The following is a 15434-nucleotide window of genomic DNA, read 5'->3' as shown; positions in this document are numbered from 1 at the left end:
CTACTGGGAGTGCTGAGAAGGTCAGTCCAGGCTTCTCTATCCCCAGCTACAGATTGTAGCTCCTTCTTAGTAATTTCTTAGATGTTAGATATAATCTCTATAGCAGTGTTGTATAAAGTAGTAGAAAGCAATACTTGAGTAAAAGTATTGTACTAGAAAAAGACTTTGGTAGAAGTGAAAGTTACCTTTTAGAATATTCATCAAGTAAAAGTCTTAAAGTATCTGATATTTACTGTACTTAAGTATCAAAAGTCATTTTCTGATATTTAATGTACTTAAGTATTTGAAGTAAAAGTAAAAAGTAAAATTTCAGTGATTTTCAGTAGGCATACAGTAAGATCAGGGGCGGTTCTAGGGTTTCATCTTTAGGGGTTTTTAGCCCTCAGTGAGAATTTAAAACAAAAAGAGTTTTATATTATATATTATATGACTACATAGTAAGCCAAAAGTTATGGTATTATTTAAAAGGGCAAAAGTGGACACCAAAATTTTATGCATGATGTAATGATGCCAGTCTTGTATCAGATCCGTTCATGTACAGTATGTGTGCATTCTCTACAAACAGTGTGTCCAATGAATGCAGTCATTAATAAATAAATATTCACAAGACAAAGAACAAATCAATAAATGTTATTTTTATTTAGTACTAAATGGATTGTTTGCATTAATATTTTGTTTGTGCTACAACTCTGGTAATAAGAATAGTGACATTTCACTGCTTTTGGTTGCCGTCTTTGCGGCTTTCCGCCGATTAACGTTATAGATAAACGCCTCCAGCTCTGACTGCGCGTGCACGCTGCGCGTCCCTGTGCTTCTCCGTAGAGCGTGCGGAGCGTAATGCAGTCTAGGAGCAGTGATTCACCAAACCTCCATTATTGTAGTCACACACATTTCTTCTGATTTTATTTTGTAGTAACGAGTAACAAAGATGCTTAGTGGAAATATAACGGAGTAAAAGTACACATTTTATCTCGGAAATGTAGTGGAGTAAAAGTGAAAGTTGACAAATTTAAATAGCGAAGTAAAGTACAGATACGTGACATTTCTATTTAAGTACAGTAACGAAGTATTTGTACTCCGTTACATTACAACACTGCTCTATAGTGGCTTCTGGGTCTGCCCACTGGTATGTATATGACACAGCTTTAACAAGAGCAGACAATTGGGCATGGTTGTAAGGTCTCCTAAGCATCTCAAATGTTTCCTTCTTTTCTTCAACTCTCCTGGATTGCTGAGCACTTTCATATTGAGAAACCTAGTTTCTGCAACCTGTACTAATTACCTTATTCTTTCCATTTCTATCCATAGCTTGTGACCTTTGGTGAGGATAAGGACATACTGTAGACTGACCAATAAACCGAGAGCTTTGTACGCAAACTAACACAAACATTTTAACACATAAAACTTAATCATATCAACAATTATATATATTGCAATTTAATCAGCTCCTTAATTCATGAATTATTATATATTAAGACATTTGAGCTTTTGTAGTGTCCCTGGTCCACTGCACATGAGGGAACTAATGACTCAATTTCTGGTGATGTTCTAATTTGATACTTCAAAATCATGATTTTAGGATAGCTAGTGGATTTTTTCAAATCATTAAACAACTAAAAGTCATTAGACTAAAACCGACCATATCAAATCATCAAAAATCTCTAACATTAGAAATCATTTGAGAGCTAGAACAACTACGTAGGTGTAGATTATGACTGTCTGCAATACTTGTCATTGTGAGTGAGCTGTAACTATAGAAACGACTATATTAGTCGTATATACAGTATTAACTACACTGCTCAAAAAAAAGGGAACACTTAAGCAACACATCCTAGATCTGAATGAATGAAATAGCATTTCAACGTGGCGTTGGTGGATGGAGCGAGACATGATGTCCCAGATGTGCTCAATTGGATTCAGGTCTGGAGAACGGGTGGGCCAGTCCATAGATAGCATCAATGCCTTCGTCTTGCAGGAACTGCTGACACACTCCAGCCACATGAGGTCTAGCATTGTCTTGCATTAGGAGGAACCCAGGGCCAACCGCACCGGCATATGGTCTCACAAGGGGTCTGAGGATCTCATCTCAGTACCTAATGGCATTCAGGCTACCTCTGGCGAGCACATGGAGTGCAGCCTGGGCAGCCTTCCAAAGAAATGCCACCCCACACCATGTCACGTCTGTCACATGTGCTCAGTGTTAACGTACTTTCATCTGTGAAGAGCACCCGGTGCCAGTGGCCAGTGATGTACTGGCCTGTCTCCTGGTAGCGCCTCCATGCTCTGGACACTACGCTGACAGACACAGCAAACCTTCTTGCCACAGCTCACATTGATGTGCCACCCTGGATGAGCTGCACTACCTGAGCCACTTGTGTGGGTTGTAGACTCCGTCTCATGCTACAACTAGAGTGAAAGCAACACCAGCATTCAAAAGTGACCAAAACTTCAGCCAGAAATCATAGGAACTGAGAAGTGGTCTGTGGTCACCACCTGCAGAACCACTCCTTTATTGGGGGTGTCTTTCTAATTGCCTATAATTTCCACCTGTTGTCTATTCCATTTGCACAACAGCATGTGAAATTGATTGTCAATCAGTGTTGCTTCCTAAGTGGGCAGTTTGATTTCACAGAAGTGTGATTGACTTGGAGTTACATTGTGTTGTTTAAGTGTTCCCTTTATTTTTTTGAGCAGTGTATATTAACCTAAAGTCAGAGTTAGTAAAAAATAAATCAATAAATATCATGTTCTGAACAATCAGATTTAGGGACTCAAGACTTGCACACTGTAAGCAGTTTAAAATTAACCTGGAGATCTCCAAATCAGGGGACATGGTGGCTTAGTGGTTAGCACGTTCGCCTCACACCTCCAGGGTCGGGGTTCGATTCCCGCCTCCGCCTTGTGTGTGTGGAGTTTGCATGTTCTCCCCGTGCCTCGGGGGTTTCCTCCGGGTACTCCAGTTTCCTCTCCCGGTCCAAAGACATGCATGGTAGGTTGATTGGCATCTCTGGAAAATTGTCCCGAGTGTGTGTGTGCGCCCTGCGATGGGTTGGCACTCCGTCCAGGGTGTATCCTGCCTTGATGCCCGATGATGCCTGAGATAGGCACAGGCTCCCTGTGACCTGAGGTAGTTCGGATAAGCGGTAGAAGATGAATGAATGAATGAATCTCCAAATCAGATGACAGCATCTAAAATGCTTATAAATATTTTTTTTTACTGAAAACACTGAACGTTTTACCAAGTGTACACTTTAGAAAAAAATAAATAAAAAACTCTCTGTGTACCCAATACATTAGAAGATGCGTTCTTCAGCTTGACAAGCATTGCAGCTTAGCTTGGACTGATTGCGCTCAGTTCACTGACTGAGAGACACTTCAATAGATCATTGTTTTTTTTGAGATTGTGGAAAAGGCCTTAAAGGTATTACCAGACGTATGCAGAGGCGGTCAATGAAAGATTACTGAATAATAAATATTTAGTATCAGACAATCTGAATTCACCTTAACGGGCTGCAGTGCGTGTCTGCTCTCGATACTTTATAGAGGAGTCTACAGTCTTACAGACGCCTTGACTTGTGGTGTCACGTTCATCAATAAACATTCTTCTCAGTTTCACCGGCTGCTTGTGAAAGCTGTCTGTGTGTATACTATGTAAACACTCAGAGCAGACTTATGAAGCGTAGGGAATTACAGGAAGCCGCTGCTGCAGCTGGAAACGGAACAGTTTGTATTGTGGCTATGCTGTAGCTGCGATACACCAGGAATGCAGGCGTAAAAATCACTCAAGGGCCCAGAGCTTGAGTTCCTCTCATGGAAGCAGAAGTAATAAAAACGCTCATAGGAAGTGTCATCGGCTGACAGAAGCGCTTAGGCCATCGCCCCTTACTGCTCTTCCTCCTGTTACAGCACTCAGGGGGCGTCCGGTCTCAATCACGTTTCTGGCTTCTGCCTCTGATTGGAAATGCACATGACGCATATGCACACTTGCATGTGTTTTGAGGCTTTGGCGCAGAAAGGTCGAACCTCTCATTAGTTTCAGTGACGCTACTACCATATCTCCCTCGAGTTCTACGAAGAAGGCTGATGATAAATGAGCTTATTCATCATTATCCACATGGGGACTGATCGAGTTCTACGATATTAAGTTCAGCAAAAAAAAAAGATGTGATATTACAGGACCCTGGGCCAGGTCCACCAGATAAACGTGTAGCTGGCTGCAATGTCAGGACTGTGTGAATATGAGAAGACAGGCATTTGGGCCACTGGATAGGATATGACGGAAGGAGCGACGCTTTTTCTGGCCAGCATGAAGTTCTGCAGCAGCTGGAATGGGTGTTTAGACTGCAGCGTTCTTCTCCGGTCCTCTCCGAAAGCACCGCTCCCACTGCTGACCCACCCCTCATTTCCCTCATCTACTAATAAACAGAACACTCCCTTGGCGGGACTTCAAAGGAAGCAAACAGTCAGTCTAACACACGCACATATACATACACAAACACGTGCAGAAGTGAGAAGAATCATCATCGCTCTACTGTGAGGTCTGATCACAAATTTTTCCAGGCCTGTTTTGAAAACGTTTATCCTTCACACTGTAGTTTGTCATCCTCCAGAGCTAGGACACTTTTACGCTAATGTAAGCATAGGATATCTTCTCCATTAGTAGAAACATTAGGGAATTTACAATGTTTACAGAACATGCTGGAGGAATTTTTATGGAACCACCTTCCGAGATGTTCACCATGGGGAGATGAGCTGGAAATGCAGGGGTTCATTGGCCAATATCTTTCACTTCAAGCTTTTCACACGGACCTCGCTACACGTCTTGAGTCACTTTAGGATTTTAACATGCAAATAATGTCAAGTTGATAGCTGTAAATAATTGTATTACCATGTTCAGTAGAGAGTTGTTAAATAAAAATAAAATGCTTGTGGAACTTGAGTAGGACTAAATAGATTTGGCTGAAATTGAAAAAAAAATGTGTAAGGCCCAGTGAGCTCTAAGAAAGGAAGAGAGAAAGAAAGGTTGAGAGAGAGAAAAATGATTGAGAGCAGCATAATGAGCATTTAATGGATTAAACATATTCAGCAGCATGGCGAGGCCTGGAGCTTAAGCATTAGGTGGGCACCAGTCCTGCTGTGCCTAGAGACTTATAAAACATCTAAAATGGGCAACCTGCTGAGAGAGCAAGTGTGTGTGTGTGTGTGTGTGTGTGTGTTTGTGTAAAATACTAGGGCAGCTAAAGAGGGAGTAGATGGATAGAGATGTATCTTACAGTAGCAAAGCACAGAATGAAAGTAGAGTAACTGTCAAGCATGACATAGAGTGTGATAGTGGAGTAGAGAGAGAGAGAGAGAGAGAGAGAGAGAAAGAGAGAGAGAGAGGTTGATGACCAAGACAAGCAACTTCCAATGAAACACATCTGGCCCGGGTTTTACAGCTCCACCTCAGCCAACCTAGGCTGTCGTGCATGCCTCCCTGCTCATCATAAAAAGCCGCTGTACTAACCCGCCTATATCACAATTATGTAACAGGATCCACTCATGCACTAAAAGAAAGAGCAGGAAGCCTCGGGCTCTGTACACACGCTTTGAAACAAGGCTGTATCCTTTACATTTCCTCAGACCACAAGGAGACCCAGAAGGTGCTGAGGTCAATCATAAGCAAACTACACTCAGGTCTAGAAAAGCACCTCCTTGTTTAAATAAAAGAAGCAATTTAACAGCCAAATAAAAGCCCGCAGGAACACCTGTGTACAATTCTACTGTAACATAACATCGCTTATTACAGATCCAGTTTTTTTTCGCCTGTGACAGAGTTGTGGCATTCGGTGATCAAGGACAGCTGGGGAAAAAGGACAAAACAAACCTGTTTTGGTGAAATGAGCTCTTTCTTTTAAATATATTTGGGATGGATGACCAGATGTTGATATCACAAGCAGAGTCGGAACAAACAGGACGGCATGGGCGAACACGTTTATTATACTAGGTTGTGAAAGCTCAGTGGAATGTCCTGTAGATTCCACAGATTTTATATTTCGATATAACAATGACACATGCATGCGATTTGATTTAGGCTTCAAGATCAAGAGCATTCTTTACTCATTGTTATTCTCAAACCTCAGATCTGTGAATATTTCTGTTTTTGTCCTGCAGTGGGTTTAGAAATAAGCAGGAATACTTACAAAAGATGAAACACAATGCCACTACATAAATCTATATCTGTTTGTAGATTTAAACATAAAGTGGGTGTGGCCTAAACTAGCAAAGGTTTTTCTTTTCTTTTTTTTTTCCATCACTTTGTTTATAACTGGTTATTTTAACCAGTATAAACAAACCAGTAGCCTGATTTAACCCCTGTATGTTGTTCGGGTCTGTGGGACCCATATTCATAAACAGCAATAGTTTTGAAAAACTTTGCTTTCTTGTAAATTTGTTGATTTTTTTCCACTCATAACTTGATTAAATTTGATTTTCTTTTTTTTTATTACATTTTATTAAAAAAACAACAGAAAACGAGTAGCACTTTAATTAAAAAAATGTGATGTAATAAAGGTAAAGGGCAAATATTAACCATATATGCTGTTTATATTGCTTGTAATTGGGATGAAGTAAACATCTGTAGAGTATTTTAACATCAAATTTTTGATTGTGTTGAATTAAAAACCCAAAAATGCAGCGGGTCCAGCAGACCCATGAACACCGGCTGAGTAACAAAAATACGAACATCATACAAGGGTTAAACTAAGGAGAGATGGAGAAATTCTTAAAAGCATTGCAAATAACATGTACATGGTCATTCTTTGGGGGGCACGGTGGCTTAGTGGCTTAGTGGTTAGCATGTTCGCCTCACACCTCCAGGGTTGGGGGTTCGATTCCCGCCTCCACCTTGTGTGTGTGGAGTTTGCATGTTCTCCCCGTGCCTCGGGGGTTTCCTCCGGGTACTCCGGTTTCCTCCCCCGGTCCAAAGTCATGCATGGTAGGTTGATTGGCATCTCTGGAAAATTGTCCGTAGTGTGTGATTGTGTGAGTGAATGAGAGTGTGTGTGTGTGCCCTGTGATGGGTTGGCACTCCGTCCAGGGTGTATCCTGCCTTGATACCCGATGACGCCTGAGATAGGCACAGGCTCCCCGTGACCCGAGGTAGTTCAGATAAGTGGTAGAAAATGAGTGAGAGTGAGAGTGAGAGTGGTCATTCTATGTTGTGCAGGTTTCATATCTGTTTGCTCAATGACCCACGAATGTCTGACGAGATCCTACCTGTAGTCGTAGCCGCATGCCTGTGAACTTTTCTGTCCAACTGTCTAACAAAACTAAACAAAAACATGTAAGCTCCTTTTTTGAACCTATTTATTCTGTATAATGTATTTGGTTATATTCCCAGTAGCCAATGTGTCACACTCTACCAAACGACATCTGCTGTATCTTAGTGGCCTTAGCTTTTATATGGAAAAAAAAATACTAACAAGGTTTCAACTTGATTTCTGATAAATACAAACACGTACAGACATGTTGTTCACATATAACTGTAACACAATTTGTGCTACAAATACAAATTCAAGTAACTGAAATCATATAAAAAATCAGAGCATGTCAAAACATGTCCAGGATCCAAAAAACACCTCAGTCTCCTGACGATGGTGTCGAGTTGTAACAATATCAGACCAGGTCTTCATTAAACACAGAGCTACATTATTATCCATTTTGTAGAAATGCTCACAAGCTCATCATGCAGGATGTCAGACTATGTGATGTGAAACTGCTGTGTCTAACCTTTTTATACAACCAGCAGGGGGGTGTATTTGCCTCAGGCACCTCTCTGTGGGTGTCCCAGAAGTGTGATGGAAGCATAGACATGAATAAAAATGTATTTAACAAAATGCTGATAATATAGATGGCTAGAATACAAAGTTAAAAAGATGACAGGTGTACAGAATGAAATAAGGCCCATGGTGAATAAATGACTGCGCTGTGTCATTCATTTCATGAATTTCTTCATAGTTCTTCATAGTTAGTTCTGCTGGACCTGAAGTAAATTATGGAATTACCTCTGGAATTATGAGCACAATGCAGGCCATGGGGATACATTTTACTAAACTTTACATTTTAGAGTATAATCTCTATAGATATGGTATTTTTCTTTAGTCAGACGTACACACAGTACTTCCCATAATCTTGGGCTCCTGTAGATCTTAACAAATGCACATTATTATCTAATGCTTGCTGATATTATGAACTCCATTGCTTCTCTTTTTTTACCCATCCCGAGGCATCCAGAGATTGTAACAGCTCCAATTGTGTTCTGTGTCATGAAGATTTCAGACCTTCGTTGAGATCAGGCCAACCCTTTGAGGATCGTGAGGCATCTAGAGATGTACAGTACCAGCTCCATTTGGACTCTGCTTCATGAAGTATTCAGACATACTAAGAGGAAATGCCAACTTCGTGTGGTCTTTGAGGACAACAACCTCCTAATCAATACAAAATTGTTAAACTATATATTTATATCACACCCTCCAGTGTCACCCAAATGATGTTGAGGTTACCTTTTGAGTTTGGTTCCTCTCAAGGTTCCATCCTAGGTTTCCTTGATACAGTCGCCTCAGTCACCTCAGGCTTGGTCATTGGAGATAAATACACAATACATGTATTATATTAATCTCCGTATAATATTAAATTTCTTGTATTATGTTCTGTAAAGCTGCTTTGAGACAACGTCCATTGTTAAAGGCACTATACAAATAAAATGTAATTAAATTATAGTAGTTTTGCAATTTTTCTTCTATAACTGTGTACTTTAAGGTCAAAAAGTACAATTGTGTAACCAGAAACTGGTGAGCTTATGAATAACTTATAAATATGAGCATTTCCAAATGTACAGTATAGTTCTACCTCATACTACTTAACAAAGTCTATTTTCTTGGAATGATCAAATATTCAATGATGTTGGCTTGACTGCAATTGCAGTCCGAAACTATCTTCATGGTTTCTAAGCGATGACATTCATATTAAACTCAGTGATCTTTATTCTCCTCAGAAGCAGAGAATGAGTTTCGGACATTATTCTCTGTGATAAGTATAAGGTAAGGAACCGACAATACTTGAGAGGATTGGAGTACGGGTTTGGGAAACGTTCTGCAGGGATGTTCCAGAGGTGTTCATTTATCAGTCTTGGAGACCCTGTGTACGGTGGCTGAGAAGTGCAAAACAAATTAACAAATCCTAAAACACATTAACAAATCCAAAAACAAATGAACAAATCCGAAAACAAATGAACAAATCCCAAAACACATTAACAAATCCCAAAACAAATTAACAAATCCAAAAACACATTAACAAATCAGAAAACACAACGACAAGTCAGACAACCCAGAAACAGTAGTGTATCGTTTTTGAATGGAAACTTACCGATCATTGGACAAGACACCTGTCACTCAGGATATACAGGTATGGAATCTTATGTGTAATGTGTAAAGTTCTCCATTTAAATATAAGAAAATAACAGAATTAATCCACAGTAATCCATTCCATCCATCCATTCCAACTTTTCCCTGCGGCAGACTGTTGAACATGTATACTTGAGTGACAGGTGACGTGTTCCAATCACAAACTATAACAACCTCTTCCGGATTGTCTGAAATGTCGTTGTGTTTTCTGATTTGTTAATGTGTTTTCTGATTTGTTAATGTGTTTCCTGATTTGTTAATGTGTTTTCTGATTTGTTAATGTGTTTTCTTATTTGTTAATGTGTTTCCTGCACCGATTCAGACAACCTGGAAGCGGTAGGTATAGTTTGTGAATGGAAACTTACTGATCATTGGACAAGACACCTGTCATTAAAGATATACAGGTGAATGAAAGGTGTCTCGTCCGATGATGGTAAGTTTCCATTCACAAACTATACCAACCTCTTCCGGGTTGTCTGAGTTGTCGTTGTGTTTTCTGATTTGTTAATGTGTTTTCGGATTTGTTAATTTGTTTTGGGATTTGTTCATTTGTTTTCTGATTTGTTAATGTGTTTTGGGATTTGTTAATTTGTTTTGGGATTTGTTAATGTGTTTTTGGATTTGTTAATTTGTTTTGCACTTCTCGGCCACCGTACCTGTGACCCAATTCCCTGGAATTCCAATGATATTGGCTCCACCAAACCAAGCATTCAATACATTCAATACATCAAGAGGTCACTCTGACATGCTATCACGGATGCCACTGACCAGTTAAACTCCGAATAGTATAACTTTTGAAGCTTTTAATGTGAAGCTCTGATCGAGTTGGGGCTGTGGAGGATATGTTCTGTGTTCTATGTATGTATAATATAATGATTAATACTTCAACTATTTTGCATCATCTACAAAAAAATGGGCTCCTCTTTGAACAGGTTTCCTCTCAAGATTTCTTAGTGTTATCTCACAGAGTTTTTCTTCACCATTGTCTCCTCTGGCTTGCTCATTAGGGATCTAAATTCGAAGTGCATAGGATGACTTGTAATGAAAGAATTCAAATCCATGTTGCTGTTTCAAAGCACACGTACAGAAGGCAGGATCAGATTTATTCATCAAAACAACTGCACCCTGCTGAAAAAAAAGAGAAAACAAAACAGGAATAGTGTTCATAAACACTGCAATCAGAGAGAAAAAACAGACACCCAAACTGAGAAACATCATTTGTAAAGGAACGTGACGACGTGTTCTCCGTGCTCCGGTGATTTTTATGAATTCTATACTGTTTTTTTTCTATTTATAATTTTCCAGCACCGTATTTCTGATCAATGAATGAAAGAAATTAAGAAGTATTTTTTTTTTCTTTTTCTTTTTAGGTTCCCACAATTATAAGCAGACCAAAAGCAAATTTGCTTTTATTAACTGAATTATACTGGGGCACGGTGGCTTAGTGGTTAGCACGTTCGCCTCACACCTCCAGGGTTGGGGGTTCGATTCCCGCCTCGGGGGTTTCCTCTGGGTACTCTGGTTTCCTCCCCCGGTCCAAAGACATGCATGGTAGGTTGATTGGCATCTCTGGAAAATTGTGTGTGAGTGCGTGAGTGAATGAGAGAGTGTGTGTGTGTGTGTGTGTGCCCTGCGATGGGTTGGCACTCCGTCCAGGGTGTATCCTGCCTTGATGCCCGATGACGCCTGAGATAGGCACAGGCTCCCCGTGACCCGAGGTAGTTCGGATAAGCGGTAGAAAATGAATGAATGAACTGAATTATACTCTGTAAATTGACTAAAATCAAAAGTTATGTTAAATTTACTCTTTTATTTCTGCTCACTGAAATGATGCACAAATACATTATAAATAAACAATTCAACACCAATAAGGATCATCTCCAACTTTTGACCACCCCTTTCTCCTGCATTTTCTGTCATTTTTTTCTTTCTCTTTTGGCTTCTGTCCCCTGTGTGCTGAGCTGAGACCTTGTTACCCCAGACAATCTGCACCACACGGAGCACCCGGAGCTCAAAAGTCAACTTCTCTTTCCTGCTTAACCAAACGACGACCCTTCTCTCCAGACAAAGGAATAAGGCTATAATAAACCACACAGAGCCAAGAGACATGGCTGACCTTTTAAAAGGTGGGACATTTGTGGCATTTCTTTTCATTTCAAATGTCTAGTCCAAGGAAGTACATATAGACAAATTCCTGGTCACCATGAAAATAAATCAACCACAAAACAGACATGTTTCAGTACATGGCTAGAGGGGGAAATGCTACATTAAGGATAGAACATTTTTAAAGCAAAGCCAAAAAACACACACACACACACACACACACAAAAACAAGACACTCGGGCAAGCATGGATGAACAGAGTGAAAAAGTCCAGGCTTGCAGGGTGTGACACACAGGAATTTTTTTTGTAAACATTACTAAAATGCTCAGATCAAAAAATACAGAGATATTTTTCACCGGTCGCTTAACAAACACATCATAAAGCTCATTGTATGAACGTATTTTTACCTGCAGAGACACTGAAAAACCCTGAAAAAAGGTAGAAATGTCAACCCCATTGCCATCAAATTCAGAACTACCCTAAGTGGGTCTGTTAAAATATTTATTAAGTTGTGGAAGTCGTGGCCTTATGGTTAGAGAGGCTGACTCCTAACCCTAAGGTTGTGGGTTCGAGTCTCGGGCCGGCCACGACTGAGATGCCCTTGAGCAAGGCACCGAACCCCCCAACTGCTCCCCGGGCACCGCAGCATAAATGGCTGCCCACTGCTCCGGGTGTGTGTATTCACTACTGTGTGTGTGCACTTTGGATGGGTTAAATGCAGAGAACAAATTCTAAGTATGGGTCACCATACTTAGCCGTATGTCACGTCACTTATTGTTTGTATTTTTACCTGCATGTGATATTTTCTAAAAAAAAAAAATTAGCTGGTTCTTTTTCCCACATTCTAAACAAACCTATACCCTAATTAATAAAACGGCGACCCTGTCCAGGAGGTTGACTAAGGATGAATGAATGGATGCTGTAAATGCTGTTGTAAATGAATATGATTTTTGTTTCTCTGCAAACTTCAGTACAATCCACCAACTTAAAACATTGTTAGATGCCTCACATCAGATCTCAGTCCTGATGCTGATGAGGGGTAATGGTGGCTCAAGTGGTTGTTGATTGGAGGATCAGGATTCAAGCCCCAGCACTGCCAATCTGCTGCTGTTGGGCCCTTGAGCAAGGCCCTTAACCCTCTCTGCTCCAGCGGCGCTGTATCATGGCTGACTCTGTGCTCTGACCCCAACCTTTAAAGTTGGTATATATGAAGAATCATCTGTGCTGTAATATATACATGACAAAATAAAGACTTCTATCTATCATTCTATATCGATGATCAAATGACGATTTGTTGAGATTTAGAACAAATGATCTGTTCATGAATGATGTAACTGTATTCGGTTACATCCCTTCTACGCTGCTTTAAACATCATGTGACTAGCTGGACCTGTCCAACAATGCTTGTAGCTGCCAAGTGAAGAGAGGGAGTAACTAATCCCAACAGTACTTAAGCTTGTCATAAGCGATGCCTTCACAAGCAAACCCTGGAAGCTCTGTGACTGTCTCAAGTAGAAGACTGTCAGCAATGAAATCTCTCTAAAGCACAGTTAATACTCTAAGATGGGATAGTAATGGTGTCAGATACTCTCAAAAAGAAATGTAAACTAATTTCCAAGCAAGACTATAGTAAGAAAAAGGCATATCATTTACTTCTTGAATATTCTTATAATAAACAATTTAAAGAATTCCCCGGATGAGTCTTACTCGATTTTTGATACGTTATTCATCGGATTTAGGTTGGACATATTAAATCTACAGTCTACATATTACATCACTACCAACAGATGACAAAAGTACTTAAATGTCTTACTCTTGTGAACATACAATTATTTGTTTAAATAAATACTCTCGTGGGTGCACGGTGGCTTAGTGGTTAGCACGTTCGCCTCACACCTCCGGGGTTGGGGGTTCGATTCCCGCCTCCACCTTGTGTGTGTGGAGTTTGCATGTTCTCCCCGTGCCTCGGGGGTTTCCTCTGGGTACTCCGGTTTCCTCCCCCGGTCCAAAGACATGCATGGTAGGTTGATTGGCATCTCTGGAAAATTGCCCGTAGTGTGTGATTGCGTGAGTGAATGAGAGTGTGTGTGTGCCCTGGGATGGGTTGGCACTCCGTCCAGGGTGTATCCTGCCTTGATGCCCAATGACGCCTGAGATAGGCACAGGCTCCCCGTGACCCGAGGTAGTTCGGATAAGTGGTAGAAGATGAATGAATGAATGAAATACTATGGTAAAAGTTGTATTGTAGCTTCTAATACTTTACTCAGGTTAAAGTGAGAAAAGGTATAAACTCTATTTGCAAAATGACACTGATTTCAATTACGGATGCTACTGTACGTCAGTGCCGCTTTCAACATTAAAGCACTTTGTACATGTTTATATTGGATTTTGGTGCTAATTTGTTGCTCATCGGATTGAACACTAGTATTATTATTGTTCGCACAGTTCGATAGGATAAAAACTCAACCATCTAAAAAGGATTGATAACAGGTTTGGTTGTTAGATCCTACACATAAAAGCTCAAGAGCTATTTTTCCTCAAACACCATTTTTCATTGACATTTAAAGTCACATTAATAAGAAATCTAGCACAGAAGTAGTGGGGACGTTGGTGCAAATGATGGATTCAAAAGTGGCAGAATGCAATACAGCTACTGTATAAGTATGAGAAGAAACTCAGCTCGGCTAGACAGGAGATCAACGAGATGACCAGCGCTAAGAGTATAATCCCACTGGCACCACCATCAGCAGGTAATCAGACAGCATTATGGGTAATGTTGGGAACCATAAACCAAAGTGAAAACAGACCAACACTTTGATGAAAAAGTGAAAAAGTAAAAAGATCAACTTGGAACATCATTAACAAAGTAAATCTTAAAAAATACAAGATTCCCAATATATTCCCAATTTATCCCAATTCTTCCCAATAGCTATTTCTCCACAATCACAATACTGATAACTAACACATGTCACTGCAATCTATTACTTGTACTGCTGAACCAATTCAGATCTCAAGGAGGACAGGGACTCTCTTGGTTTCTTGGACACAGGCAGTTACATCAGCTAGTTGGAGTCTTATCAAAGCAAAGAAACCGTGAGCTGGCGTTTAGGTAATGCTCAAACATCAAATACTTCACTGGCACAAGGTATTTTTTCCACCTGATCTCTGTTTAGATGAGTTTCACCTGGCTTTCCTGACTAAATAACACACTCCAGCAAGTTCGGGGTGGCTTTTGCTGAGCGTGTGAGATTGTCATCAGGCTATAGCCATTTCCTCTCAGTACTCCTACACTTTCCTTCTGAAATTACACACACTCACAGCTGATCCTCCCTCTGGACACTGGTGTTATAACCTCTGTGGTGCAAGCAAGTGAGGCTTTACATCATCACGCTTGTGAATGATCCATTAAGCAAATGACTGCATTTACTTGGCTGAAAGATCAGGCACCGACATACGTTTCCACCATAGCAGTGGTCCCTCTTTACTACAACTTCATTGTTTACATGACTTATGTGCTTGATGCACTTTTGGTGATTAACCCAACCATGGAAGAATAAATGGTCTTGAATTAAATCCTGGCTGTTCAGATGAAGCCATGTGGCTTGTGGTGGAAGCTTGTCCAAATGGGAAAACTTTAAAAAACTGAGAAACAGTGAGTGGGAACTTTTATATAAACTAATTTATGTAGCAGAATACAATAAGGTTGGCAGAAGGCCAAATGGTTTGGTGTGCTTCTGCACCGATTACCATGCTACAGTTGCCAGGTGGAAAGTTAAAAAGCAAGGTGCTTGAACCTGTCTGGAACATCATGTCAATGAAAAGCCTGTGAAAGATCCTCCTCAAAATTTCCGAGCCATCACCAACAGTTCCTGGTCACTTTAACTAAAG

The sequence above is a fragment of the Tachysurus vachellii genome, chromosome 5, assembly GCF_030014155.1.
Source record: "Tachysurus vachellii isolate PV-2020 chromosome 5, HZAU_Pvac_v1, whole genome shotgun sequence".
Taxonomy (NCBI): Eukaryota; Metazoa; Chordata; class Actinopteri; order Siluriformes; family Bagridae; genus Tachysurus; species Tachysurus vachellii.
The sequence above is the reverse complement of the archived record's forward strand: the minus strand, read 5'-3'. Positions refer to the sequence as shown.